The following is a 27,756-nucleotide window of genomic DNA, read 5'->3' as shown; positions in this document are numbered from 1 at the left end:
TTGCTCAAGAATTTTTCAGAAAACTTAGTCAAAGTCATTGTTATCTCATAATTTGAAATAAACCACACTTTTTTTTAAGCAAATGAATGACTTAAAAATGAGACTCTAATTTCTCCTTTTGAAAGGTAAATTATAATGGCAGTTTAACAAATTTGCATTACCATTTTGAAATCTGCTTTTACAGACCTATTTTATTTAAACTATATGTTAAGTGTGCAATACATCAGCACAGAAACTGGAGAGCAATAAGAACCCCAGTTCAAGTATCAGAGGATACAATAACTAAATGACCATGGCTTGGCTGGATTGACTTTGACTATAGTGTTAGTATTTATATGCATAAGTAATAAGAATTAAAAAAGAGGTATTTATTCACTTCAAAGAACATAAAATAACCTGCTGAGCTATGTTCGCTATAGTTTATTTATACTGCTTTCTGGAGCTGAAGGGCACTCTTCATCTTATTTGTGGTTTAAATTAGAAGGTCATACAGCCCACGGTAAAAAAAAAAAAAAAACACCAAACAAAAAACATAACACACACACACACACCCACACACACCCCCTATATTTCTGGCTTCTGTTGCCTATTGGCCAGCTTTGTTTGAAATAGCACTTGGAAGAGATTCATTCCCTTGAGGTCTCATGATCATTTTTCAAGTACAGCCCCTGCTCATTCTCTCTGGAGACGCTTTGATTCACTTTCAACCTATCAGCTACATATGTAAGGTACTTTTTCAAAGTATCTATCAGTGAAATTCTTCTCCTGGCTTTTCACCTACTAATTGCAAGCAGGGAGCTAGTTCTCCTTTTTCAAACAAAGCACAATTTTTAAATCTTCCCTCTGTTTAACTATGGTTGTAGAGCCATATACTGCATAAATTGTCATCATGCTAACGTAAAGCTTTCTTTCATCTTAGCTTGAAATAGCATCTGTCTGTTACAACATCTTTGAAATCTTGATTGATAAAGGATTTAGACCTGGTTTTAATTATTGTCTTATGTACTTGGCAAAGGTTAATATTTTGCATGGGGAAAAAGATCAGGCTATAATTCCTGAGTTTAAGGCAAGCACTCCAGAACTTTGCTTACCTATGCCTTCCAATGCTAGAGAAAACCTACATTTTTGAAATGAAGAATTTCACTGTTTATTTAGAGAAATATGAATTATTTTTTTTTCATGGCTGGTTTGGTTTATAAACAGAAAGCTTATTAGCTCCGTGTAACCGGGAACCAAAATAATTCCATATTTATTTGTTTGGTAAATCAAGTTTTTAAAGTAAAAGGAAAGTCCTAGATTGGAAAACATTTTTTTTTTCCTGTTCTGTCTTTCAAATTCATTAATGACTCATTAGTCCTAAAGTTAAGGGAATTACACTAGCTGTCATTTGGCCATATTTTTCTGATAAACTAAAGCTAATCAGACCCAACCATACACTAAATCAAAGAAGTTTGCAAACTCTTTTATTTCTTCAACTGCTGCCAATTATATGAAACATATAATTAAATTTTACTGTGTCATATTAATTCTTGTGATGCTATATTTTAGGACACGACCAGCATCAAAAAATAGATATATTTTCATTTCAGCTGTCAGCATTTTTTGAGTTTTTGGTTGTTTTTTTTTATTATTATTATTTTTTCCTATAAGTATTTCTTTGCCAGCTGGATCTATTATCAAATATCAATATAAAGCCTGGATGAATATTGCATGACATTAGTATTTTAAAGAAATAAAAACCTCTACATTTTCTAAAACAGAAATGGAGTTTTCATATCATTCTAAAGTCACACACTGAGTTTATTTTTCTATAAAAAATGTACAATTGGTTTTTTTTAAGTTTATGAGAATCATGTCCTGTGGTTTTAAAATGGTTCCTAAATTCTTATGACTAAGAGGATTGATAAAGTCACTGACATTGAACTCATAGGTTTCTGGTTTTATATTTTAATTAATATCTCTCAATACTCAAAGTTATCATCCAGACTATATGACTGTCATAATCCCAATTCCTAATCCTCAAAAGGAAGTAAATACAAGCTAAATTAAAATACAAGCTCGTATCATCTCCCCAGTCTCAGCCAAGAGCAAGAAACAATTTGACATAAAAACTGGTTACATTTTGTTCTGTAAAGATTATGTGTTCGTATTTGAAAAGGGATTCTGAGAGTTCAGTGTGTTCAAATTGCAATCATCATGAAATTACTTTTATACAAAAAAATTAATTACTGCAATGTGAAGTGGCTGGAAGAACAATTTCATACACTATTTAGTGTATAATATGTCTTTACCCCAAATCTTCAAACTGGCTAAATTAACTTGTGCAAGCTAGTGATATTATTCAGAGACTATAGGCTATTTGTAGAAGATTACAGTAGGAAAGTTTGTGATCTACTAGTTAAAGAGCTGTGTTTATACTAATGTTAGTTTATTCTAAATATTGAAAAAGCTCTTTAATTCACCAAATATCCAGTTTTTTCAGAGGTTTTTCTGAATCTTCAGGACACAAGAAGCAGGAATTTATCCAGTCTCTGTGGTGTTGAATATTGGGTTGATAAAGTCTTTGGTTTCCAGACTTAATTTACATAATTTTTTTTTTGTGCCTAAGACTTCCAGAGTGACAAGCTCACATAATTCAGTGATTTCACTTATTTAGCTTTTGATTTTCATTAAATCTTCTTGTGTGATATTATGCAGAACACACTCATAAAGTAATTTTTTGTTTACTTAAAATATGGTATACATTTTTTATATTTCACAGAAGTTGTCTTTGGCTGGCTGACAGTTTATTTGAAAACTGTTTTAACTACTTTATTAATAAACAGTGCTACTTAGAGATCATGGCAATATGTTTTGCATTTTCATTCCCCATTTTTGCATTATTCAGACATGTAATGAAAACAGTATAAGGGGCTAGCTTTTAAGCATTTATTTTTAACTACTGTTTATGCCTCCAAATTCATTCCTTGTGAAAGATGTCCCTGGAAAGTCAATGAATATGGATGAGATTGACCCATGTTCCTATATTTTCACATAATTTCTGCAAAAGACAGTTGTCTGTGCTAGCCTCTGTGGGAGAATTGTAAAATATGCTAACTTTGAAAGAGGATTGAAGAGATGATATAATAATTTTTCTAAGTCTAGTTTGATGATTCTTTATGATGTGATTATGAAGTGAGCAGCCAAAAGATAAATAAAAAAAGATGAGCTTTCAAACCCGAGGAATAGCAGTTATTCATATATATCTTTCATAGAATAAAGAAGGAGGGATCAAATCGCTTCATATATACATGTCAATTCAAGAGAAGACAACAACCTTCTCTGTAATGCCAAAGGAGTTTTTAGGATTCCATAAAACTTATTTGTTGTGGATGTGTCCTTTGCTGAAACACATTTTCCCAAACAATATGACATGCCAGACTGCTATGGCAAGGAAAGTCTCTCTCATGCAGAAACGTCTGTTCTGCTGCATCTACATGAGTAATTTTCTACCCATGAGCTTTAGATCATGATTTTTGTTTTTACTCTATAAAATGTGCTTATAAACTATTGAAGACTGGGAGATAGGGGCCTAAATGGAAGAAAAACCCCCACCAACATCAAAACACAGGGAATTAGAAACCCAATTTGACTCGCTTTCACTCTGACTTCTGGATTTTGAAGATTCCCCTCAATGCTCCCTCTTAAATGTTGAAAATTTTTCCATGAAGCATCATTCATTAGTACAGGTTCCCCTAAGATTTGCTGCTGCCATTCAAAATGTATTCTGCTAATGCAAAGAGAAATGATCATTCCAATTGTGTGGTCTTCTGTAATCTCTGCTGTGAGGCCAATAAACCTGAACTAAGCATTTGTAAAAATGTACTGTAAAACACTCCCCAAGGCCACCAGTGCCAGTTAAAAGGACATTTTTTAGTTTTTCACAGATAAAGAAAAGCACTTAAGGAATGAAAGGTTTAGTTTGCTGGTTTTGTGCAAACTAAAGCTTGGCTGTAATGGCAAATATTTTAACATTGACCTGAGAAACAGAAAGACATTTGACACTTACACTTCCATAACAGAGCTATTTCAGGGATGAAGCAATTTTGTTTATTGCACAAAAGGAAAATCGTATGGAAATAACTCTGCAGGAGAATACCAATAAACAAAATATACACATACTCTCAGTATTTCTTCAATATATTCTGGTAGAGTCACTCCAAAATTACCATGGGTTTGCAAAACTCCTAAAAAGTAATGTTTAGTTACAATACAGCCTGCTTGTGTGATGCTGTCTTGTTATGTGGTCTAATTACAGCTAGCATAAACAAAGTGATGGTTAATCACACACAAAATGTCTAACAGTTTATAGGCTTTGGCTTCAGTTGTACATTCTGAATGTGTAGGAGATTCTAGTAAAGTCTAATCCTGCTGCAGTTCCCCACAATTATCTTCTACCCCAATGTATACACAGTGACCTACATTCTGCAGGGAAACAGCTTCTGCTGGAGGAGCCCACATTTGGAGGATGTTCTGCCTTTTATGGGCACAAGCAAAAATTTTTATGTGGCTCATGAACAGAAAGCAGAGCAGAGATCTCCTGCATTGTGTTTTGTTCTCTCTGGTTTCCCTGGGTTAAGTATGACAAATCAACAGTCCATCAAAGTTGCTAATGTCCATGGAGACAACATCTTTAGGAACAGGCATAGTAGTATTAATACAGGCAAACTCTCCCTTAACCACATCTAGGGCTAAGCAAGGGTTCACAAGAAGAAAGCTACGTTTGAAATAGTTTGTTTTCCTTTTCTGACTTCTGTGATTTACTTTTTATTTTTGTGGTTTATCTTCTTTGTGGGTTTTTGGTGTTTTTTGTTTTGGTTTGGTTTGGTTTTAAATATTAATCTAACATCTCCTTCTGGTCAGGCATGCAATGGAAAAGCTGGTAAAAGACAAGAAATTAGCCTTTTGAATGCTATAACTCATCACAGAATTTCATTAGGTAACAGATTTTAATGTGCAGTGTTTTATAGTGGTTTAAATTAGTAAAATTTAATGTGAATGTGTACTTTCACTCAGTAAATGACACTGAAAAAACAAATAAAGATTTACATCTGAAGACTTGCCATCTACTAGTATTTTTCATTATCTCAGTCACTAGTAGCTTACTTTTATTAATAGAAAGTATTTGGGGAAACCAAGCAGTAATAACTAACAAATGTAGAATTTTTTCATTTCTACTTGCAGAGTAATTAGAGTTCATTCAAGCCATATATAGTTACAAGGATAGTATGTAGGATTATCTGCCCTATTGCTATGTTGGCACAAAAGAATCTGCTCAGAAGATAATGAGTTTAGTAATTTTGATGATAGGCAGCTGGTAATATTTGCCACCAATACAAGAATGAATACCACAGGGAAAACAAATGGGAAAATAAGGAAAAACTGAAAGGGAAATCAAGATGAAGACAGCTGAATTAATTTTTTCATGTATGTCAGTTCAGTTCATTCTGTCTTCATATCACATATTTTAAGTGATTTATCTTCCAAGTGTGGAGAAAGCAGCATATTTAATTGATTCTATAATTTCTTTGAAATTAATTTGTAGTTATCACTAGGGGTCTATTCTTATTTATTATAACATCAGCAGGTACATGATTACATGTGAAAATATTTTAAAGCTATGTTCTTGTACTATTTTAGTATTTCTTCATCCTTTCTCACCACAATATAATTTTCATATTTTTGAATATGGGTTTAGGTTAATGACTCCTTGTTTGACTCGTCTGAAAAAGACACTATGCTTACTGTCTGCAAAAGAATTTATAAATAACAAAGCAAACCAAAAAAGATTTTAAAAGGCCAAAAGTCAAGAAAACAAACAAACAAAAAAAACCCTCCTCACCAAAACAAAGTGATGTGAAAAAAGAAAAAGGAGATTATCTTACCTGGCAAATAATAACACAGATGGCTTTCAGGTGTTTGTAAAAGGAATTGTTATGTACAAAGAGGTTATGAAAACATTGATCCCAAAGAATGTGTTAAAAATTTCTTCTATAAATTACATAGTTTTAGGGACTGAGGTTGATAGGTGTAAAATATAAAATCCAAAAATTATGTAAATTGCAAACTGTGTAAAATAGCAGACTGGAACAGTTGAAATAGAATAATCATGGGCAGTTGCAAAAAAAGTGATGTTGCAAATGTCAAACAGGTAATAAAAATATAACAAAACAGAATGATGGAATTTTAGGATGTTTATATTTATTCAAGCACTGGCCATTGAAAGGATATTTTATGATGCAAACTGGATTACTTGAAAAGACAGTAAATAGTGGAATAGTAATAATTCCTGCTTTTAATGCAATGCTTTTTTAAAAATATACTTATATAAAGAAATTATTTAGAAGGAGAATAAGCCCTCTCAGGAACTGCATATAAGCTGAGGCTGCTTAGCAAACCTACGGATCGAATCTTGAGTAGGAAAATAGGTCGTAATCCTATAATTATATATGAACAGAGCTTCTTTTTGTGTGCAGTGGGAGTCTCAACTTATTTTAGCAATTTAAAATTTATCTTCTGATAGCACCTTGGGACCCTCTTATGGTCAGTAATGGAGCCAGAACACAAAGTTTCTTAGTCCGTACTTGGCCGTATTCTCATTAATGTTCATTATTTACACTGGTCATAGTTTATGGCAGAGAGGAGCTGAGATAGTGTGCCATGAAGTAAAATAGTCAACTTATTTTTTTGTTTTAGCTTGTCATGTATTTGTCTTTTAAATTCATGAACTGATTCTTTCCACAAGTAACATCTTCAGCTTTCATGACCTCTCTACTGCTTTGAACAGAAAACAGTTCTTAGTTGATTTAAAGGCTGTGAGGGGGAGATGGAAGAACAACTACTGTAAATATAACTCAAAAAATCATGACAAACTTAGTAGTTTAATGATTCTGTGGTTTCAGTAGATGATATTCTGTCTGGTGAAAAGCTTTGTCAGGAGAAAGCTGTTACCACATAGCTTGTGGAAATGCTTTTTATTATACATATTTTTTGTTGGGTTTTTTTTTCTGTTGTTTTTGTTTTGTTTTGTTTGTTGAGGGGAGTTGTTTTGTTTTAAAAGATTATGTGAATTATATTCATAGGCTGACCTGCCCAAAGGCAGATGTCACTCTACCAGAAAACAAAGCTGGCACAATCAATGGGAATATTCTCCCTGGATCTTATGTTGGCTTCAACTGCAGGTTAGTTTAGCTCTCACGGAGTTCATAGACGTTTGTAGACTCAAGCTGATGGACACTGAAGTGCTTGGTTTAAGTGCAAGCTGGCCACAGCAGGAACACTGCTTTTACTCACCTGGCAAGGGAGGCACCGTAACCAAGAAGGTGACTTCCCTGGGTTGGAACTTCCCTAACACTTTGGAAGTGCTAACCCTTCTGGTTGCCCCAGCTGAAGGAAACCTGGCTGTATATTTCTGCTATGGGGAAAGTGTTGTGAAAACAGGATGTAGGCAGCCCAGATACTAGGCAGCTATGGAAGCACAGGAGTAATAGGATAAGTCACTTGACAAAGAACAAAACAGAACACCTATATATAACGCTCAGTTTCTGAAGTAGGAAAAGGAGAAGTAGTGGTAGAGATGAGATTTACTCTTTGCAAATCTATCTTCACTATTAACAAAATTGGATTTATGATAAAATAAGAAAGTTTCTATCTCCACCTCACCATTGCCCAGTGTGTTGTTTACTCCCAGTCACTTCACAAGGAAATAGCAGCACTTCTATATGCTGACCTTATCACCATTGTAAGGCCAACCATGAACATTTTGAAGAATTATAGTGGCAGGTGACTAAATTCTGAGCATCTGAATCCTGGCTTCTGATGCTGTTATTTTCCGAGTTAATTTTGTTGTAGTAATTTATATGGGTGATTAATATAAGAAGATGTTTACTATAGATTATTTCCCAAATAGCCATAAATGTTGTTGTGTTCGCTCTGGTTTTGCAATCTTTTAGAAACTATAGCCTGTGTTGTACAGATTGAATTACATTTTGAACTCTCTCTGGCTTTGGAAATTAGTAAGAGTTTAGGGAAAAAAAGAAAAGTAAGATCGACCTTGTAACCAACTGAACATTCAGAACATTAAGGAGGGAAATGTAATTTACAGCTGCACAAAAATAATCTCCTTTCAAATTTGACTTCCAATGGCGTGACAAGCCAAGTTACTTAATATATCTCTTTTCATTTGGTTGTGTAAATGCTGTTTGGTGTGTGATCCTTTGAAAATCTTATTAGTAGAAAGTAGGAAGGACAGTTACCTTTGGTCTCAAGTGTTGCCCTCTGGGAGTGCCCTGGAAGGAGAAAAAAATTGTTTATCATCCTCAAACATCAACCAAGATCAGCATAGAAACCTTCCTGAGCCCTGCAGGAAAGTCCTGTACATACTGTCAAAGTCGGAGGGCACAAGGCAGGTGAAGGCATGAACCAGAAAATGAAGAGCTTGCAAGTGGAGGGCAGAGACAAGAGGGTCTTGAGCAGAGTCATGCATGCAGAAGGGAAGAGCTGCATAGTCAAGCTTCAGTGGTGATGGAAAGGAGGAATTTCCTTGTGACCCTGCCGGAAGAATGGGTTTTGATGGTTTGGCCAACCCACAAATCACTGAATGTGGCTGGACTGGAGGAAGCAAAGCAGAAATTGCATCCTGCCAGAAATGAGTGAGTGTCTTTGTTTTGGCAGACTCCTCCTGCACAGTTTATTTTTCCCTAATTACCAAGCTACTTTGCTCCTATGCAATGCATTGTAAACAAGTTAACTCTTAAGAGATTGGAGGGTATGCCTTTGTATTTGTTCTTCAGGGAAAGGGGGAGCAACTCTATCTCTCAGTTTGGAGTCCCATCACACAGCAATATATTTACTAATATTTTTGTCATTTCTATTTCTTTAGATTTGGTAATACTTATTAGCCTTAATAAAAACCTGTGAAGCAGTTAGACCCATAAAAATAGATTTTGTTTATTCGGTCTTCCCTCACCTGCAATGCAGCACCTCAGTGAGTAATTGTATTCAGATTAAATAGCAACTTTCATGTTATTTACAGAAAAAGTATGCCACAAATAATTTTTTTGAATTTTATATGAGACTATAGAAATATTTTATAGTTTATAAAACATAGATTTCACTCAATGTCTTGAATAGGATTCAGCTGAGGAAATCTCATTAATTGGATTGATTCATTTGGACTAATCACATGAAGTAAAATCCTGCAAATCTGGGACAATCGCCAGATTGTGAAAATTGTCAGACAGTCACTCTGGATGCTGTTGTTTGCTACTGCGAATGGTGGAGCCAGCTGAATTTTGCCCAGGATGTGGGCATAATGGTGACTGGTCCAGTGTATAGTCATTCCTGCAAAAAAAGCAAATAAACTCCTTCCTTGGTATATCTTATAATCAGAAGCATGGTCTGCTTTGTGCTGCAGACATTAGCGAGGATAATTATACAGTCTTTTTTTTTCTAGCATCATTCCTCCTACAGAAATAAAATGAAAACTGGGTTCAGATGCAGCAGTGTTTGTCTCCTCATTATTACAAAAGAGTGTAGGCACAAAGCTGATCTATCTTTTAATAACACAAAAGGCCTGTTACTTACATGCATTATTTGACTGGTTTCATTGTGCTACTTGTACAGGAGGGGATATGCCTGATCAAAGTGAGGGACCATTAACTTGCTTCGAGTTATTTATGTTCTTTGAAACAAGATGCTGTGCTTTGAACAGATTTTTGTGGCAACAAGAAAAAAACATCTTTAAAAGTGCATAGTACAGGGTAGAAAGAGACATTATCTTTCTCAATTTACCACTAAAATCCTTTTAATCTCTGCAAAACCAAGAAAGAACACAGTGAAGTCTTGGATGTTGATGGCTGGAACAGAAAATCTGTTAAATTTAAGTTACAGAAGACAAACTTTAAGAATAAATCTATCTACAGATGACAGTTTAAAGGAATCCAAATTTTCTGAACTGCAGAGGGTGTCAGTAATATTTTAACAAACATAACAGTGCATGGTGACATGTAGCATAACCATAGATTAACCCATCAGAATTCTGGATTAAGAGATAGGTGATAATTTTTTTTTTTTTTTATTGACCTGGACCAGGAAGAGAACACACTTTTCATGAATATTGAACTATTTATAATAATCCTGACCTAGAATGGATTGTATTCCCTATGTACTTTTATGGTTTTTTTCCCTAATTTAAAGTACATACCTGAATAATCTGAATTAACACAGTGATATTTTCTAAATACAGGCTGATGTCATTTTGTCACTGGAAGGTGAACTAGATTCAGTCCAGAAACTAATATGTATAGGTACAGATGCAGCATGTAGCAAACAAACCTGTGTGTGCCCCTTGGTATGTAACTAGGTTTTCAGCAATAAAGGTTGTATCACCAAGTCTTTCTCAGTTTGGAACTGGTATGACATTAACAGATTCAGCCTAGAGCAGAATCTGCTTTTTATTTTTTTAAATCAGTTGTAAATTTATTTCCACATGTTTCTTCAAAGCATTTGTAACTTTCAAGTATTTTTTCTTGGTGAATTTGACAACAAATGAGTTATGAAAAGGCTTTGTGTGAAAAGCACATCTCTGAATTAGTGTTTTAGCACCTTGTTTCCATTTTGCTGTAGTGTACTTTTCCTTCTGTTCCCATCCATACTGATAATTGAACTTCTGGAAGGAAAACAAAATCACATATCATATTTCACACTAAATGAAACTCTTCAATGGTAATGCAGAAAAATGCTAAATAAAAAATAAAAGTTCGCTACTGCATGCAATAGTTAATAATTCATAAAAGGACTAACGACAATTCAGCATATATGAAAAGAGGAAAATCAAGTGTCCAGGCTTGAAGCATGGATCTTAAATTATTTCAGTTAAGCAGGAGGTGGTAAAGCATATGTTCATTTGCTCAGCAAATGTGACTTATTGAAAATACATTTTGCTGACTAGAATCAAACCAATTCAAAGACAGCAACCAAAGGACCAAACAATTCTAAAACAAGGGGACCTTGACATCAATTTAATTTTCATCAGGGTAGGTAGATAGATTGTTCTCAAGGAAATAGTCTGGGTTTGGAGAAATTAATTTGAAAAAAATGTATATCATTATGATTCATCATGGCAGAAGGCAGAGACTGAGCACTGGAGAGGATGAGGAAAGATTTTCTCTATTGCTTGTAATGGCCTTTAGCAATCTGCTGGGAACTATTTTGTTTTCTTAAATTAACTGCTCTAAACTGCCTGACTACAACCCTGACCTATCATCATAGTAACAGATAGTGTCATAACACGGATCCATCACAATTTATTATCTAAATTATTACATATCTTTTTTTTTCTTTTTTTTTTCTTTTCTCTCAGTGTCCTCCAGCAGTCTGAAGCTGCTTTTGATGACAGCTCTGGAAAATGAAAAAGTAGAGGAATGTGTGGGAACCAAGAGCCTGGGATGCTACTAAACTGTCGTAACTTGAAAACTGTGTCATCCGTGAAATAACGCATGCCCTAGTTTATATTGTACTGTTTAGATTAGGACATAAACTGCAGCACATGGAAACTTTTCCATATGCACTGTATGCCTAGTGCCTAGAGGGTTGTCTCTAAGCTTGGGACCAGGAACATCAAAATCCCACTCAGATATCACCTATCTCTCCTCTACATTTTAGAGGAGAACTGGTTATTTTATGCTGAGGTTCTCATGTTGCCTAAAGCTTAATGTCTGAATAGCCCACAGTGTTTACATGTTAATTTCATTTTAATTATTTCTGGTTTATTTGACTAAATAAATTGCAACTTGAAGACCAGAGTTCTGAATAGGAAGTCAGAGTCTGTAGATACTATAATGTGGATATAATGAAGTAACTGTTAATCAATATACCTTATTAGCAGGGAAGTCTAATGGTAGCTTGAACACAATTTAGAAGTCAAAAGATCTGTTTTGTATTCTAACTACTAACCACTGTTTTATTTGTGACTCTGGATAGACCACAAAGGCCCAATTTTTCTCGTGCTGAGTTATAAAATGAAGATGAAAGCACTCCTCCATTTTTGAGAAACTCTGTGAGGTCATGTGTATTAAAAGTACAGAAAGTTTGTAAGTAGTTTGGAAGGTGACACCTCAGGTCAGGATTGTGCATGAGGCATTCTTAGATGCTTAGAAGGCAGGCTGATTTTAACTACTCAAAATTTTCATTATCAGACCCCAGGATGAAGTTTTCAACAGATAATTACGGCATAAATTGCCCAGCTATTTCTTATTCTGAAACAGAATTAGAATCATATGGAGATCAGAAATTACCTTCAGGAAAGGATTTTGAGGAATTAAAATGGGTATCCCTGGGAATCAGAATCATCCCACAGAAATGCTGGTAATGTTTGGGAAGAGTAATAACAAGGGATTATTGTCCTTATGTTTTCTGGTTGAGAAGTTCTCTGTTATTAGATTTCATCAGGAAAGAATGTTTAATCACTGATCATGTCATTTCTTAACCTTCAATTTTTTTCTTTTTCTTTTTTTTTTTTTTTTCTTTTTTTTCTTCTTTTTTTCCCCTGTAAGAGATGTTCTCCGGTCCCTTAATCATTTTCCTGGACTTTTCCAATCCTTTTATTATTTTCCATCCTCTTTCTTTGAACACATAATTAGATACAATGATCTAGCACTGATGGCTTCAGTGCCAGTACACATGTAATATAAACTTTTCACTCATACTTTGCATTTTCTTACTAAAACTTTCAAGGACTTTTGTATTCCGCAATTAAAACTCATGTTCAAGTAATTAGCCATGCTGACCTCTAAGTCACTCAATATTTCTCTCATTCCTTAGAATTCCCAGTCCTGAAGAATGACTTACATTCCTTGTTCATAATTATGTTCTTTCTACTTGGCAATGTTGAAACACACATAATTTTCCCACAGTATGTTTACCGAGAAACTGAGTTCATCCTGCATCTGTGACACAGTCTTTTTGCTACTACTGATTCTCTTGATTTTTATATCAATAGTAAGTTTTATAACAATATGTTTACATTGTCTTTCCTCAAGTGATTGATTAAAAAGGTTAAATAGCATCTATTCAAGAAATAAAATATATGGGCCAACATGAGAAGCATTACCTTATTACAGTAATATTTAATTTTTTGAAAATATATTTAGCATGTTTTAACCTTTCAAGTCTGTAATACTACCTATCAATTTTCAGGATGTGGAAGTCTAAGTTACCTACACTGAAAATATGAAGCTTATCATCCAACCACTTGATATACTCCAAATATGTATAATAGTTTGAAAAACATATTTTAAAAACTATCAATCATGTAGATATACAGACTGTAGATTTCTCTTTGCTTCCCTTATAAATCTTTTCTATTTCCTATCTTTTTCTATATATTTACAACTATCAGCTCCTCCTCTTTTCTATCATAATTATAAGTTAATTAACTGATGCTTTCAGTTTCCTTCTATGTCTGCTCTAGCTAGCATAGCTTTCGTCCTCAGCAGAAATTTTGACATTTTTGGCAGTTAAGGAATTCCCAATTATCAGTCATATTTAATTACTTTCTCCCAGTAGAATTTTCTCATAATTGTTATCAACTTCATGAAGCTAGCCTATAAAATTTAAATGAACTGTAAATATGGTGGAGGCTGGGACTTTGCTCTGCACTCTCAGACGTAATTGACTCATTATTTCTTGTACTGTACCAGTTAATTTTTGCTCTGAGATCAATGGTTCGTTATATGCGGAGACAAAAGCCTGTAGTTCCTCTATATTAGACATAACATTTTTATTTCAGATTATGATCTATAATCCTGTAAATCCTGAAAGTTTTGAAAGATGCATTCTCTGTATGTGACTTCTAACGCATGTCAGTAAGAACTGAAATCCCTGACAATAATGCATCTTTTTCCACCTGTGCATGGTATATTGCTCTTTAAAAGGTTGATCATCCTGTTGTCTAGTGCGATTTGGTAATCTGCAGCTCCACATGTAGTGCTTTATTTATTACCACAGCAACTCCTAATTGCTAAAGTGTATTTGATTCACAATGTCAGTAACTTAGAATCTGTTAAAGATATTTTTAACACATTATACCACCCCTCTCCTTTTTTCCCTGCTGACTTCTTCTAAATAGGTTATAATCACCAATTGAAAAGGCTCCAGTAATGTAAATCTTATAGTGTGATTTCATTTAGGAAGTACTGAATATCACAACGCAAATTCAGTAATTCCAAAGTAGGTCAAACTCATCTCAGACATGAGCAATTCCATTTTCATTTGTTTACTACCTAGACTTCTCACAGTAACATGTAGGAGATTAAATAGTTTCTCCTTTGTGTTCATCTGTGACTTGGTTATAAGGGATCCTGACTTCATAGTTTAGTGGTAAGTGTACATGTATATTTTTTCACCTTTTCACTTCCCTCTCATGTTTATCCCTCCTGGCTACTTTAACCATACTTTTCACAGAAGATTGATTCCGGGAAGCTCTAAGAAGGGCACATCCTTCTTTTGGTGTACAAAAAGGTTATAACTTCTTCTGACCCCTGACTGCTTTTGCTTATGACATGGGATGAATTGCTGGGAAATGCTTTAATGTTCTCCTTCAATGCCTCTTAGAGATCTCCAGAGTCTTTTACAATTAGTCATATATAGTGCTAGCAGTTATAGCCATGATCATGCTCTTAGGATCACGTTGAACTACAAGATGTTTTCTTGATTACCTATGAAGCAAACTGTAGTAAACCCAGTCTTGTAATGGCATCTTCCGCCTTGGCTCCAAGGGGAAAGCACAACATCCTTTTGTTGACTTGCTCATCACAGTGCGCATATTTTGTTCTTTGCGGGACAAAATACAGATGTCGGGTGTTTTCTTTCCTTGGATCGCTGAAGACCTTCCTGTGTCCTTTAAAACCAGCTTCATTCCTGTTTGTAAACTCCACATTCCAACAGTAGTGATGGTCTACAAAGATGCGCCTTGAAGGGAAAATGTAGTGCGTTGTTTGAATGGTACGTTTTAATGAGGTCCAGGGACACAAGTTTAACTATGAAAAAGCAACTATTAATTGAGTGATGCCTGTTCTGAGCAATAAATGAGGTTTGTTTTGTGGTAAAAATACAAAGTGACAGGAAATTAACCCATAAGTGTATGTGAGTATAACTCGATATATATGGGTTATACTAAAGACTGACGTATAAATACAAGAATAAGCAGTAAATTGAAGGATCAAATTAAGATAATCTCATTTCTGCAATTTTAAATGTTTCTGTTCCCTAGTTTAACAATACTAGCGGTACTAAACTAGAGGTTTTACATTGCTGTTAAATATTATATGTAATTATTAAAAATAACTTGCCATTGTTAATATAGTTTTAATCATGATCACACTCATTTTCTTCAGAATCATTCTTCATTTATAGGGAGTAGGTCCAAACTACAAAAAGTACAAACCACCTTGAGATCATTAAACAAAAAAAGAGAAAGAAGAACAACTCCCTGCAGACTTCAAAACTCCCTTTCACAATATATATTCTCTAAGGCCTAGCATCTTCATATGCTTTTCTTTAATTTTATATGGCTAAAACAGTGCATTGCACTAGAGAATACTCTATGATTTATCATTGCTGGTTTAATCAGGGAACTATTCTTTCAGATAAGCTGTTTGCCTGAAATACTGTCCCTGCTGGACTATTTAGTTCGATTGGAAAAACAGTGGCAGATTCTGTGGCCTTTTTCTAGTTAAAAACCCCTGATAATTTAGTCTTTCTTTTTTCTTGAAAGTTCTTTATTAATAAATCTCTGTATGCTTCTCAGATTACTATCTTGCTTAGCATCTTGTCCGAGAACGTTTAATTAGCTGATGAGCTAAGGAGCTGAATAGATGCCTAAGCACTCATGTATTACATGTTACTCTATCACATTTTACACATAATTCCAGAATGCTCTCTGAAAGTACGTTTGATATGTACAGTCTTGTCTGAAGTAAGATGAAGGTATTGGGACTAAGGGTACAGGTTTTGAAACTTTAACTTTGTTCCGTAGGTAAAGAAACATTTTGTATTTTTGGCTCCCCAGATCTTGGGTAGAGAATGGAACTTGGAATGTGGCTATATACTTGAGGTGTTTTTATAAATGTCGTATTTTCTTGGTGTGACAACTGCACCGTAAACTCCATGGCGATGATACCAGCGGAAGATCAGTAGAAAGACATTTGTAAGATAGTTTCATCAGTCATGGATAACTACATACCTGTGTATCTTTGTGGATCAATGGTCACAGTCCCTTCATGCATGCTGCCGCTGTCTCCTTCAAAATTCTCAAGCCTCCTAAAATATTGATGGGCCCATAATAATTTTCCATCTTGGTGTATACCCTGTCCAGTTCTCAGCCAACATCTGATTATGTAAAGACAACAGAATACAAACTTTGTTGGCTTATGTTTTTTTTCTTTATCTCCAAATTTGATCTGCTGATATCTACTCACTGAAGTCTTATGTTGAATGTAGTCTTGATTTTCTTTTTCCTCAGGTCAATACAGAGTGGCTTAAACTGACCACGTAGTCTTATTTCTTTTGAATTTAAAAATCCCTTACAGATACAATTTCCTACTTTTACTGCTGTAAGTGCTTACAAAATTTCGGATAAATAGCTAAGCAAGTGCTGGCCCTAAAATGTTTCTTTAAGTGGACAAGACTAATGGCTGTTGAGTTAATAGGTGTAAGGGAGAGCTTTGAAAATTTCACTTACTGATTGGGAGCTTCATTTTGAATTCTTAAAGCTGGCTCAGTAACAAGAAAGTTTACGTGATCCTCCAGGTAACAAAGCTTTTAAGTCAGACTGTTAACTACTGAAGTCTGGGAAACAACTCGCAAAGCCAGATAAACACAGATGACTTCCACATGCACACTCACATTCTCACTTTGACTGGGACAGACTTTGGTGTTAGAATTTAAATGAGTCCTACTTTTCTAGCTCAACTTTTAAGAGTTCTTTCAATTTGGTACAAGTCCGCTATGTAGATACTTTTCATAAGGTTTAAATCTTAATTAAATTGGTTTAGTTTGAAGCAGTAAATTAGGAAATTAAATTGCTTAAAGGAATGGCAAGCTGTTTGAAATGTATTTTCATACTGAATTTTGCTATGAAGTTTTGAAATCTATTTTAAAATGCTTTAGCTCTTCCTGAATGAACAACAGCTAAACGAGCCGTAACTTTGTGGCACCTAGACCTAGTCACACATGACTGATTTTTGATCATCATGAAAACCACTTGAACTTACAAAAGTTATTTGTATTTTTGGTTTAGACATTCAAGAAAATACAGAAAATATGCATCAAGTCACAAGCACAAAGCATCTGCCAGATCTGTCATGCTATGTTGCACAGAAAACAAGTACTAATATCAGGCAGTGTGGCTTTTTGCAAACCTTCAGTAGCATGTCTGCCACTGAAATTGAAAAAGTGTGTGTTCAGATATCATTTTGGACAGCAATGCTTTTGCCTGGAAAGCAATAACTGTCTGGGAATTAACTTCAATGATGCAAATAGAAGGAATTTTAATAAAAGTAAACTTAGGGTTTGTTTGGGGTTTTTTTTAGTTTTTCATAGAAACTGTTTAAGAGATGCTTAAGTCTCCTGTGTCATCTCCTTTAATGTTCAGTGAAATAGTTTGTCTGAGATGATCTTGAATATAAATTACTCTTGTCAGCAAATTAAGCTGTTACTAAGGAATGGCAAAGGTGCACAGAAAGGAATGCAAAGGCGAGCAAATAAGGATTTGGCCTTCTGTCCTAATAGGAGTTGGTTGAAGTTGGCCAAAAGTAAAATAAGATTGATGGAGTCAAAACTTTATACATGGGTCAAAAAACATGTTCTGAGTTATGTGGGAGGATGTTACAAAGAATTCTGCATGGAAATTGGAGTTTGAAGGTGATTTGTAGGATTAAATTCAGATAAAGATGGCACTTTTAAACAAGAAAAATGTTATTGATCAAAACAGAATAATACCAGATCTCAACCAGTGATAAGCCAGAAGTTATCAGCAGAATGTTTTGTAGGAATGTTGATTGTTATAAGATTTTAGTTTTAAACACATGGGAAAACTTGTATTTTTCTTAACATACTGTTCTTTGAAGGCTTAAGTATCCTCACTGTACTTTACTGTAGAAACCTTAGACACCAGAGTGAAAATAATTAAGAAACTCTTTTTCTTCTGTGGGCTTTGGGTTTTCATTTCAGTATCTTTGTTCCCACTGACACTGCACTGAGGAATATTGTATGACTTCAGTAAGCTGTGAATCTGGTGCACCAGTTGTAATATCCTTACAAGCATATTCTTCGCATTAACCTCCATAATTACCTCTGGACAGGTTATTTTCCAAATTTGCCTCCTACACATCCCCTAGCTATTCCAACAGCACTAGAAATACAACAGTTGTCAGACTTGTCTGTGGACACAGTGGTAATGTTATCAGGGACTAATAATTTTGAATTGCTACAAGTAACACTTTACTAAAACAGAAGTCTTCATAAAAAAACCCAACCAAACAAAAAACCCCAACAAAACAACAAAAAAAGCAAAAGGCTATTTAATTCCTTCTTATCCTACGTACAGTTCTGCTTCTTGTCAGAAAAAGTACTTTCCACAAGCCCCCTCACCTGGCTTTGTTATCATCACACTCACTTTCCTGGAGGCTGTGTGGGAGCTGCTGTCCTGTTTTCTGCGAAAAAGCTCAATATGGCTGTTGAATTTGGTCTCCATGGATAAGACTGCAGTTTCCTATGCCTTGGACTTGTACAAGAAAAAAGAATTCAGAAATCTACCAAGAATGATCTAATGTAGTCATAATACTTCTTTTCTCTTCTGCTCACTTAGACCGTTACTTCAAATGCTGAGGGGTATTGGATGACTCAGACTCCAGGGAAGTATGCATGAGTTTCACACCTCCTCTTTAAAGCATCACAGTAAAAAATTGTTTTGTTATCTCATGCTCCCATCTCTCTCACTATTTCTCTTTTCCATTTTCTCCCCCACCCCATCCCTTTCCACTTGATATGGCCTGAATAACTGGGAAGTCTACATGAGCATCAGACATCAGAAGCCTGAATGTCCAGTGCATAGATCACTGAATATCAATAAGCATAATTCACTTCTGGATGTGAACAAAATTTTTGCACAACAGATATACAACAGACATATTTTAAAATAGATTTGTCTTGTTGATAAAAACATTTAAAAATACCCAAACCATATTTCAACAAGAAATACATATGGCTTTACATAGTTAAATACTGCAGTATCAACTTCTGTGCTTTTATTGTGACTCAGTTCAGTTTTGCAGCTCCTACTAATGTGATTTAGTTATGTGTTGTTAATTTTTAGTGTGCTTCCAGCTGTAATCACTCTCACATAAAAAGTCAACTGCTACAAAGCTGGCATGCTTCTGCTGTTAAGATTTTGAATCCTAACACACTCCATATGGGTTACTCCCGTGCCATTGTCAAATATTTGTTCACAACAGAGCTGTGTGATTAATTATTTTTCCAGGACATCTATAAAACTTGAAAAGGAATCCTTCTTGAATGAAGTAGTGTGAGTTTTTCATTACTATCACCAAAACAAACAACTCTTGGCCCAGATTCCATACTTGGCCAAAGCAAAAGTAGGTTTCTTTTCTAATCTGAGGCAAAAGGAAAACATATTTAAGTATATTTAGGAAAAGAAAATTAGTTGGTGGACTTACACAGCACTCACAAAATAACAGTGTCTTCCATGTTACAAAGTAACACATATTCATAGCTTTTTCCTATGGCTATGGAAGAAGATAGCTTCATCATTCTGCTGTGCTTCAGGAATTTCAAATCTAAGTATGAGAAAGTTCTCAATCATCATGTTTTATATCCAAGATAAAGATAGCTTAGGCCTTTTCTGTTTAAGTTATTTCACTTTGTGTAAACTACTTGGATATTCTCTAGATCACAGACTGTATATCACATCTCTAGGATAAGTACCCTAAATACTCTGTGGCAGATGAATTATCTCACAGTCCTGTTTTGTGCTTCAGCAAACATCTGAATGTTCTGTATGGAGTGGAAAACCTCTCAAATGGACAAACTGAGAAAACCAGCTTAGAAATGTTACCCAAGACAGAGTCTTGGGAGATAAGAGATCAAATGACTTCTTTTACACAGATACTAAATTTGTATTTGGTATTTTTTGCAACTTATTTTAGTACCCGAGCATCTATATCTCTTGTTGAGAAAGTATTCAGATTGCACATGAAAGTCTGCCGATTCTGGTGTGTGTCTGAAATACAGAAGACTGGGTTTCCTCTCTGTGTTCCAAGTCAGCAGAGCAAGTTGAATCTGAGTTTTTGCATCCAGTATGTATCCCATAACTCAGCTATACATGCATTTTCTTTATTTTTCCTCATATGGTTACAAACTTGTACAGCAGTGTCATGGAGAACAGCCAGCACACAGGCTTCATTCTTGCTCATGAATCCTATGAAACCCTTGAAACAAATGTAGAATTATTTTCTTTTTTTTTTTTTTTTTTTCAAGATTAGAGACACAACCCTTAAAGTTTATACTCTGTTTCTCACTGCAGAAATAATGTGGACTTAATCTTAACTGTCCGTGGGGGATGAAGGGGATGATACGGTTTACGTTATTTCTCTTTCAATAGGTCCTCATGAAAGTAAGTACTGTGTGAAATGTTTAAAAAAACTGAGATGTAGTCCTGCTGTAACCTATATTGGTGCAGATTTGGAACCACTTTGCTGGAGTTTCAATGGCAGAACTGTGCCCATAAATTTCAGTAAGTGCCTGGAAAAGTGTGTTCCTTAAGAAAGAAAAATCCAGTCTAGTCAAGTAATCTTCCACCGTTTTCTGTTCTAAAAGAATTTTTGTTTGGCTATGTTATAGTAATAATTTAAGTAACATGCAGGAATGTTCTTAGGCAGTTGAACATGACTGCATTATCAAGCAGTTAGACTGTTTCCTGAGATTGTTTTGGAAGGTGTCAATTGTCCACTCAGAGAATTTCCTGGCTTATTCAGGAGCTGGAACTTCTTGTGGACTAGTCTCAAAAGTTTGCATAGAGCCTCTAAAAAGTTTGCATAGGCTGTTTTGAAGGAAAGTCATGGATGAACACAGATGCAAGCTGTACTGCGTCACTTGGCTTTTGTGCCAATAAAGAATTCCAGAATGTGTTTAATTTAATAACTAAATTAACATGCTAAGGTCACAGTTTACATTAGGAGGTCAGTCAAAAAAATTCCATTCCTTCATTGTCACAATTTTTTTTAAAAAGGTAAAGTTTAGTGTGTTTCATGTATTTTCTAAAAATTAATGTATTTTCCAAAAAATTATTGGAGTTTATAATAACAATGTGAGTGCAAGACTTTTTGTGGCTGCAGAAAAGAGAAGAGAATACATCCTTCTGTAAAGCAGTTAACACTGCTGCACGTCTTATGGTCAGTCAATGCTGTTGAATACACAGGTCTGAGAATCTAACGGCTTCAGTAGGCATCATGTTGGTGTTTGAAGGACAGAAAAAACCCTCGTACGGTGATCTTATGGATGGATCTCAGTAAATGTATAACATCTGAAACATGAAAATTCCTTCTCTTACATCATTATAGGAGATACATTTAGAAGAAAAATGTATGGATGTGTTTAATTACATCTAATTTACCAGTCTCTGTTGGGTATTCCTTCTAGCCTTCCACTGATACAGCAATAACGGGAAATGAAGAGGTCATTGATGGAACTGCTGTAAAAAAACTTCTGTAAGGCTTCAGTCCTACAAAAGCACAGGAACAGCACATCATTCTGTTATCTGTTCACATGCTCCCTTTAACACTCCAAAAGCAGAAAAAGAACCTCAATTTGATGTTGAAAGAGCAACTTTGTTTATGTCAGCCAGAAGAGGATATTGATGTATTTGCAGGAATACTGTTGTTCTTTGATTCCTACGAGATGAGTACAAAATGCCTGTACAGACATTAAATGTCTGATTTACAGGGATAGAAAGGAAAGAGAACTCATAATCCATTAAAGCGAGTCTTTTCATGTTGAGGTAGGGGATGCCCATGTACTCCCAGGACATCAGCAAGCTTCAATGCCTGCCTGGTTATTCCATTGTTCTCATACATATTCTGTAGCTCTGTGGATATGTCATTTTGTGCTTTCAAGGCTCTGCCACTTTGGCCTTCAGAAAGCAATCTTGTTGATGATGATATAAGCCTTCTTACAGAGAGATTCTTACTGAGTTAGGTTTCAAAAGAGGCACTTGAGCCATGTTTTCTGTGCACCAGCCTTTTGCATGGCTGCTGCAATATGGTAAAAAATTCACACATTTTCTTGGGAGGCTCCTACTTTTCCTGTGATAATGTTACTTTCTGTACCATCCGTATGTTTTAGTTTTTCTGAATCTCTGTGTTCACTCATGATTGCTCAGGTTCAACCATTGGAAGGGGGGTTAGAAATGGAAAGGCTAGCCAATCTGTTCCCCTTAAAAATGTAGCAGAGATGTGTTTAATATGCTTTGAAAATTTAATCTATGATGTTGAAACAGACTATTGTAAGTAAACCTGGGTTTAGGAATCCCCTTGGCATCTCCAAAAAAGAAAACATTAATGAAATGGCTTCTTCTGAAGCTGTGGAAAGACATGTGAGAAAGTAACTGGAATGCGGTCAAGTCCATGACCTCTTCCACTGTTATTGCTATGATCATGTTTTTGTAAAATCTCTGGTAATTTACACTGCAGTTCAAGGCAGTTGCCTATTGCTGGTGTATGTGGAGGAGGAGGAGGAAAAAAAGTCAATAAGGTATTAATTTTATTTTTTTTTTTACCAAGAAAGAAAACCATGTACTAAAATTTATATGCACATTTTTTGAATTGCTTTATGACTCTTTATGACCTACCCTAAAGCAATGCATGATACAGTAGCTGTTGGCTTATTTGAACTCTGAGTGGTTACATGACATTTGTAGAGTATGTAAGGCTTTTATGTATGATCCTTTCTAATTCTGGTCTTACTACAGCTAATTTTTAAAATGGATGCAGGGTTAATACCATAGTGTCTTTTTGATACACAATACCAATGCATTTAAAATATGTTTTTTAGTCCTAGACTCTGAGCATCAAGGTCTAGAACAGCAAAAGAATCAAAAAAAACAGTAAATATTTGAAAAAATGGTATTCAAGATTCATTAAAATGATCAAAAGTTCTGGGTATGCAATTCTAGTTGCCTTAATTGGGAACTTTCACCCTAACCTTAAACTGTTCATATTTCATTGCTGTTGTTTTTACCCTTAAAAGGGAATACACCCCCCAAAAAAAGAACCTGCTCCCCCCAAAAAATCGAAAGAACAACAACAAAAAATATTAAACAAAGTAAAAACCCTCCTATATTCAGTTAACACAAAATATTTAAATAGTGATAAATTTCCTTACTGCAAGATTGCCTTTGGTTTTATGTTTGAGTTTTAACAAGGCATAAAATGCTTTTAAGCACTTAGTAAAATTAGTAAAATTGTAAGATTGTAAAGGAACATGAACCAGTAGTGCTGAGCAATTTTTGCAGTTTTTTCATTTTAAGGCCTTTATTACTCTCTAGTTTTCAAAGCTGCACTGGAATGCCAAACATGAACTGAACAGTTTCATTCATAGACTGTACTTTATTTCCATTTGTCTTTTTACATAGTACTTAACTCTCCCTAGAAAGCCAAAAAATTCCAGATGACAGACAGAAGACATGGACATTAATACAGATCATTCCTGAGACAACTGATGGGAATATTTTTTTAGCCAGTTCTAATGAAAGCCATAGCAGTTACAAATAGAGATCTATGTTTATACGATAATTTATGGTTCTAATAATGCCACTTATATGAATAACATATTTCTTATAAACTGGATAATAAACTATATGCTAAGACCATAGCAGGCCAATGGCACATTAGTTCCTGCATTTTTAATCACATGTGGCTCTAGGGGCTAGCCACTCTAGTCCTGATTTTACATCCTTTCATTGTTAGGCAGTGGGTGGGGGAGGGAAGTCACCTGAAATCATAAAGGGAAAGTGTAAAGCAATATAGCTTAGCCTCAAAGCTCACCAAATCTTTCATTTCGATGTCTTTGCATGACGGGAAGGAGAATATAAAGAAACTGTCATTTGGAAATGAATGACCTTTGCATCGAAGTAATAAAAGCTAAGCTCCTCAGAATCCTTCTAGATGAAAGATGCCATACAAAAGTATGATTGTTAGTGGTGCTTTTCAGTTGCAGTGACACTGCTTCATTACGAGTTGCAGAAAAACTAAAGAAAGAATTAGAGTATTTGTGAAGTAGCTTTGTAAAAGCACTTTAAGACTATTATTGTTGTGCAGATCCAAGCATGCTTAGACCATGGATGTATTCTTAGAATAGTCTTTATGGAAAATAATTACTTTGGAATGTATTTACTACTCTATAGGCCTGTGTATATGTGGAAGTTTTCATATGGAAAAAAAAAAATATACTCTGTCCCATCTTACTGCTCTGAAAACCTTCTAATTCTAGTACTGATCTGTATTTCTACAAAGTTACAGTGACATAAACCATTCAGTTATAAAGCTTAGTCTCTTTTTTTTTACAGATTGTCTGCTAAAAGCACATTATTATAATCTAATTTGCTTACTGCTGTTTAAGCATGGAACTCATTGTTTCAATGAGCTCTGTGCTTATTGAAAATAGTATGATTGACCAGATAAAGCATTCTTCATAAAAACTTTAATTCTGGTGAAGTTTCATTTAAGAAAGGAAGGAGAAAAAAAAAATTACTTCTTTTGAAATGTTACATTAGGCATTTCTGCATTATTACTTTCATTTTTTTAATTTCAGAACAAATGAGGCAAATAAGGTCTTGAAAATAGTTCAATGTATATAATTGAATGAAAGGTGACAGCTAAGCTTGTTGCAAGCATACAATCCATGGTGGTATGTCCTATTAAGGCAAAGGGTAATACAGATAAGTAAAATAAGCCTGTTTTAAAAGTAAATTTAAAAGCAAGTTTGTTGTAATGCCTAAGGACATTATTTTTGTAGCTGAAGGACTAGGCTAAGCTAGAGAAATGTGACTTCAGTGCATACTGCTTCTAGAAATTTCTTTTGTGATCTCCTAATGTAATTTCATTGTAGTTCACAGGAGCCCACAGTCTGTGCAATGGAGATGGTACCTCTGGAACAGACAAAAATTAACATTACTTTTTCTTAAAAAATGGGAAATATGTTTTACTGGTGTTTTCTGGCTTCTTGTTGAAAACCAGATATTTTTTTTTTTTTTTAATCAGTTGCTGTCTATGTAAGAATCCTTCAAAACTGCCAAAGCACTGCAGGCAGTGTTTCATCCTTCATCTAAATATCTTTTAGCGTATGAATTCTATTAAACCAGGATTGTCTCTTGGAATCTCAAAGTTTTACATCAGAACAAACAATGTAGCAATAAATTAAGTTGTTACCTGGTTAAATTGTTAGATCTTTCCGGCAAGTAACTATTTGTACAGTTCTGTAGGTTGGTATCTACTGAGCTTCCATGCCCCACAGAGACATGTCAGTTCACTTTCATTTCTTTCTATCTAGATTCCTGCTGTTCTTTCCCAGCAGTTCTCTTCTGCTTCATTACCCAAGCAATACTATGAAATCTGTGTAGACAATAAAGTCAATGGGCCTGAAAATGGTTCTTCATTTGCTTAATGCTGCAGGTAAGACCAGGATGTTTTACTACAGGATTGTCAAAATGCCATATCAGAAGGTTCGGAGAGCACACAAAGGCAAAATATGCTTTAAAAATCTAAACATAACTAAACTTAAATATTACCTGTTCTGCTTCCAATACTTCCTCATTTGTCTTCACCCAAAATACTGCAACCTAGTTTGTTCATGACTTTCTCAGGTTTTTTTTGCAAGGGTAAATAGCATCTATATAACTGTGCTAATCATGTCAGCATGTATTATTACATCAATTAGAAAAGATGATTTATGGGAAAAGGAAGTTCAGAAATGAAGTGACTTCTTCTGTTTCAGCAGGATGCCTTCCATCATAAAATAGGTTACAGTTTGCAAGGCTGAAGCAAGACCAAACACATGGTTTTGGATTGAATTCATGCACCAATAATTGTCATCCTATGTTACTGAAAACTCCTTGAGTGGAGATAACCATAGTTTTTCCATTATTTTTCTTCTCTTTTGTGGGTGACACTTCATTATTGGAAGCCTGCTCCCTTTTTTCCCTTTGCCTCATAATTCAGATTCTTGGCACACCACATTGAATTTTATGGTTAAGGGTAGAGCAAATCATTCACAGCTGTCTGTTGGTTAGGTGTGTTCTGTGCTTAAAAAATAGTCAAATTGGTGTTACTTCAACCCAAAATCGAGAGTTCCCAAGGCTGCAGCTTAAACATGCCAATTTTCATACCCAATTTTCTTCTTGCTTTACTATTTTGAATGTGTGGCTGACATTTTGCAGGCGGTGTTGTCCAAACACTGATGCCTAGAGCCAAACTGGGTCTGAATTAGTAGTCAACAGATATTGCCCCAATGGGAACATTAGTTTAATTTTCCATTATTGTACTCTTTCTTCAATAATATAGACTTTAATTTCAAATCAAGATAATAAACATGATAAAGGATCTGAATTAATGGTAATTAACATTTGGAATGGTGGATTTGCAATAGTTAGGTGTAAATCCTTGGAGCTTACACCTTGAAAGATATCTGAGCTCCGTGGGCAGCGCTTATTCAAATAGACTTTTTTTTTTTTTCTTATGTTAGCAAATCGTAAGATAATATGACTAAACAGAGATATGTTAATACATCATCCACCCACTATCTATTAATCTACATTTAGCCACCTGTCTGGGTGCTGAAAAATCCATTTAAGACTTACATATCTAGGATTTATATGTTTTATTGTTAGGCCTTACTAAAGATATTCCATCTTATCTTTTCTCTTGTGTCCTGTAGAGATGTCAGTTTCCCACTTCTCTGCCCTAGAACCAATACCAGGAAGCTGTAAAGCTTTGTATCATTTGGCAAGAAACCCTAGCATGCAGGATGCTAGCTGAGCATAGCCAGCCTGTACTGTGGCTACAGCCTGCTTAGAGGCTGGCTGTGTCAGATCTATGCCTGCTGGAGAATCTGAACTGCTAGTAACCTAAACAGAGATTTATAGCTAAAATCTGATTACTTGACACAGTTGAGAAAATGCAAAGGAAATAAACAAGGCCAGAAATGGCACTCTCAGTCAATGAAGTGAGGTCCCATGCTCACTGCTTCTTGATGGCTCCTGGTCAAGCTTGCACAGATTACAAGTTACAAGTTAAAGGATGGACTGAGTGCTTTTGTGGGTTTTACTTTAAACTATCAGCTCTACCAGCATGATCTGGGATGTAGAAGTGAACTTGTGGTCTCTCTGTTCTCACATCACCTGGAGTTATGAAAATTCTTGGGCTGAAACAGCTGCTTGAGGTACGTGCGCCAGAAAACAAATCTGGCTTGTACATTCCTTTCAGGGTGTCTCTTAAAAGTTTAAATTATGGGGGGCTTCTAAACAATTGAGAATGGTGAAATATCTTCTCTTCTGAACACCTTGACTCTCAGTTAAGCTAAATTAACAAGGTTCCTTACAGGCATCTTACAGGAATCTAAATGAGTGCAGTATACACCGTGAAGAAC

At 35.0% G+C, this 27,756-nt stretch overlaps 1 long non-coding RNA gene and 1 other non-coding gene across 2 annotated transcripts in view; both read left to right on the top strand.

Moving 5' to 3' along the window:
• Nucleotides 1-670: 670 nt before the first annotated feature.
• The window catches only part of LOC121088995, a 121,065-nt gene continuing 93,979 nt past the window's right edge, over nucleotides 671-27,756 (top strand). Inside the window, exon 1 of the long non-coding RNA XR_005828097.1 lies at nucleotides 671-728. This is a non-coding gene — a long non-coding RNA (uncharacterized LOC121088995). The remainder of the gene's footprint in view (nucleotides 729-27,756) is intronic.
• LOC121089698 lies at nucleotides 7,325-7,494 on the top strand. Its single transcript, XR_005828325.1, has one exon. It is a non-coding gene; the product is annotated as a U1 spliceosomal RNA (small nuclear RNA).

This window comes from Falco naumanni, chromosome 5 (assembly GCF_017639655.2).
Source record: "Falco naumanni isolate bFalNau1 chromosome 5, bFalNau1.pat, whole genome shotgun sequence".
Classification (NCBI taxonomy): Eukaryota; Metazoa; Chordata; class Aves; order Falconiformes; family Falconidae; genus Falco; species Falco naumanni.
This window is presented reverse-complemented; position numbering and strand designations above follow the sequence as displayed.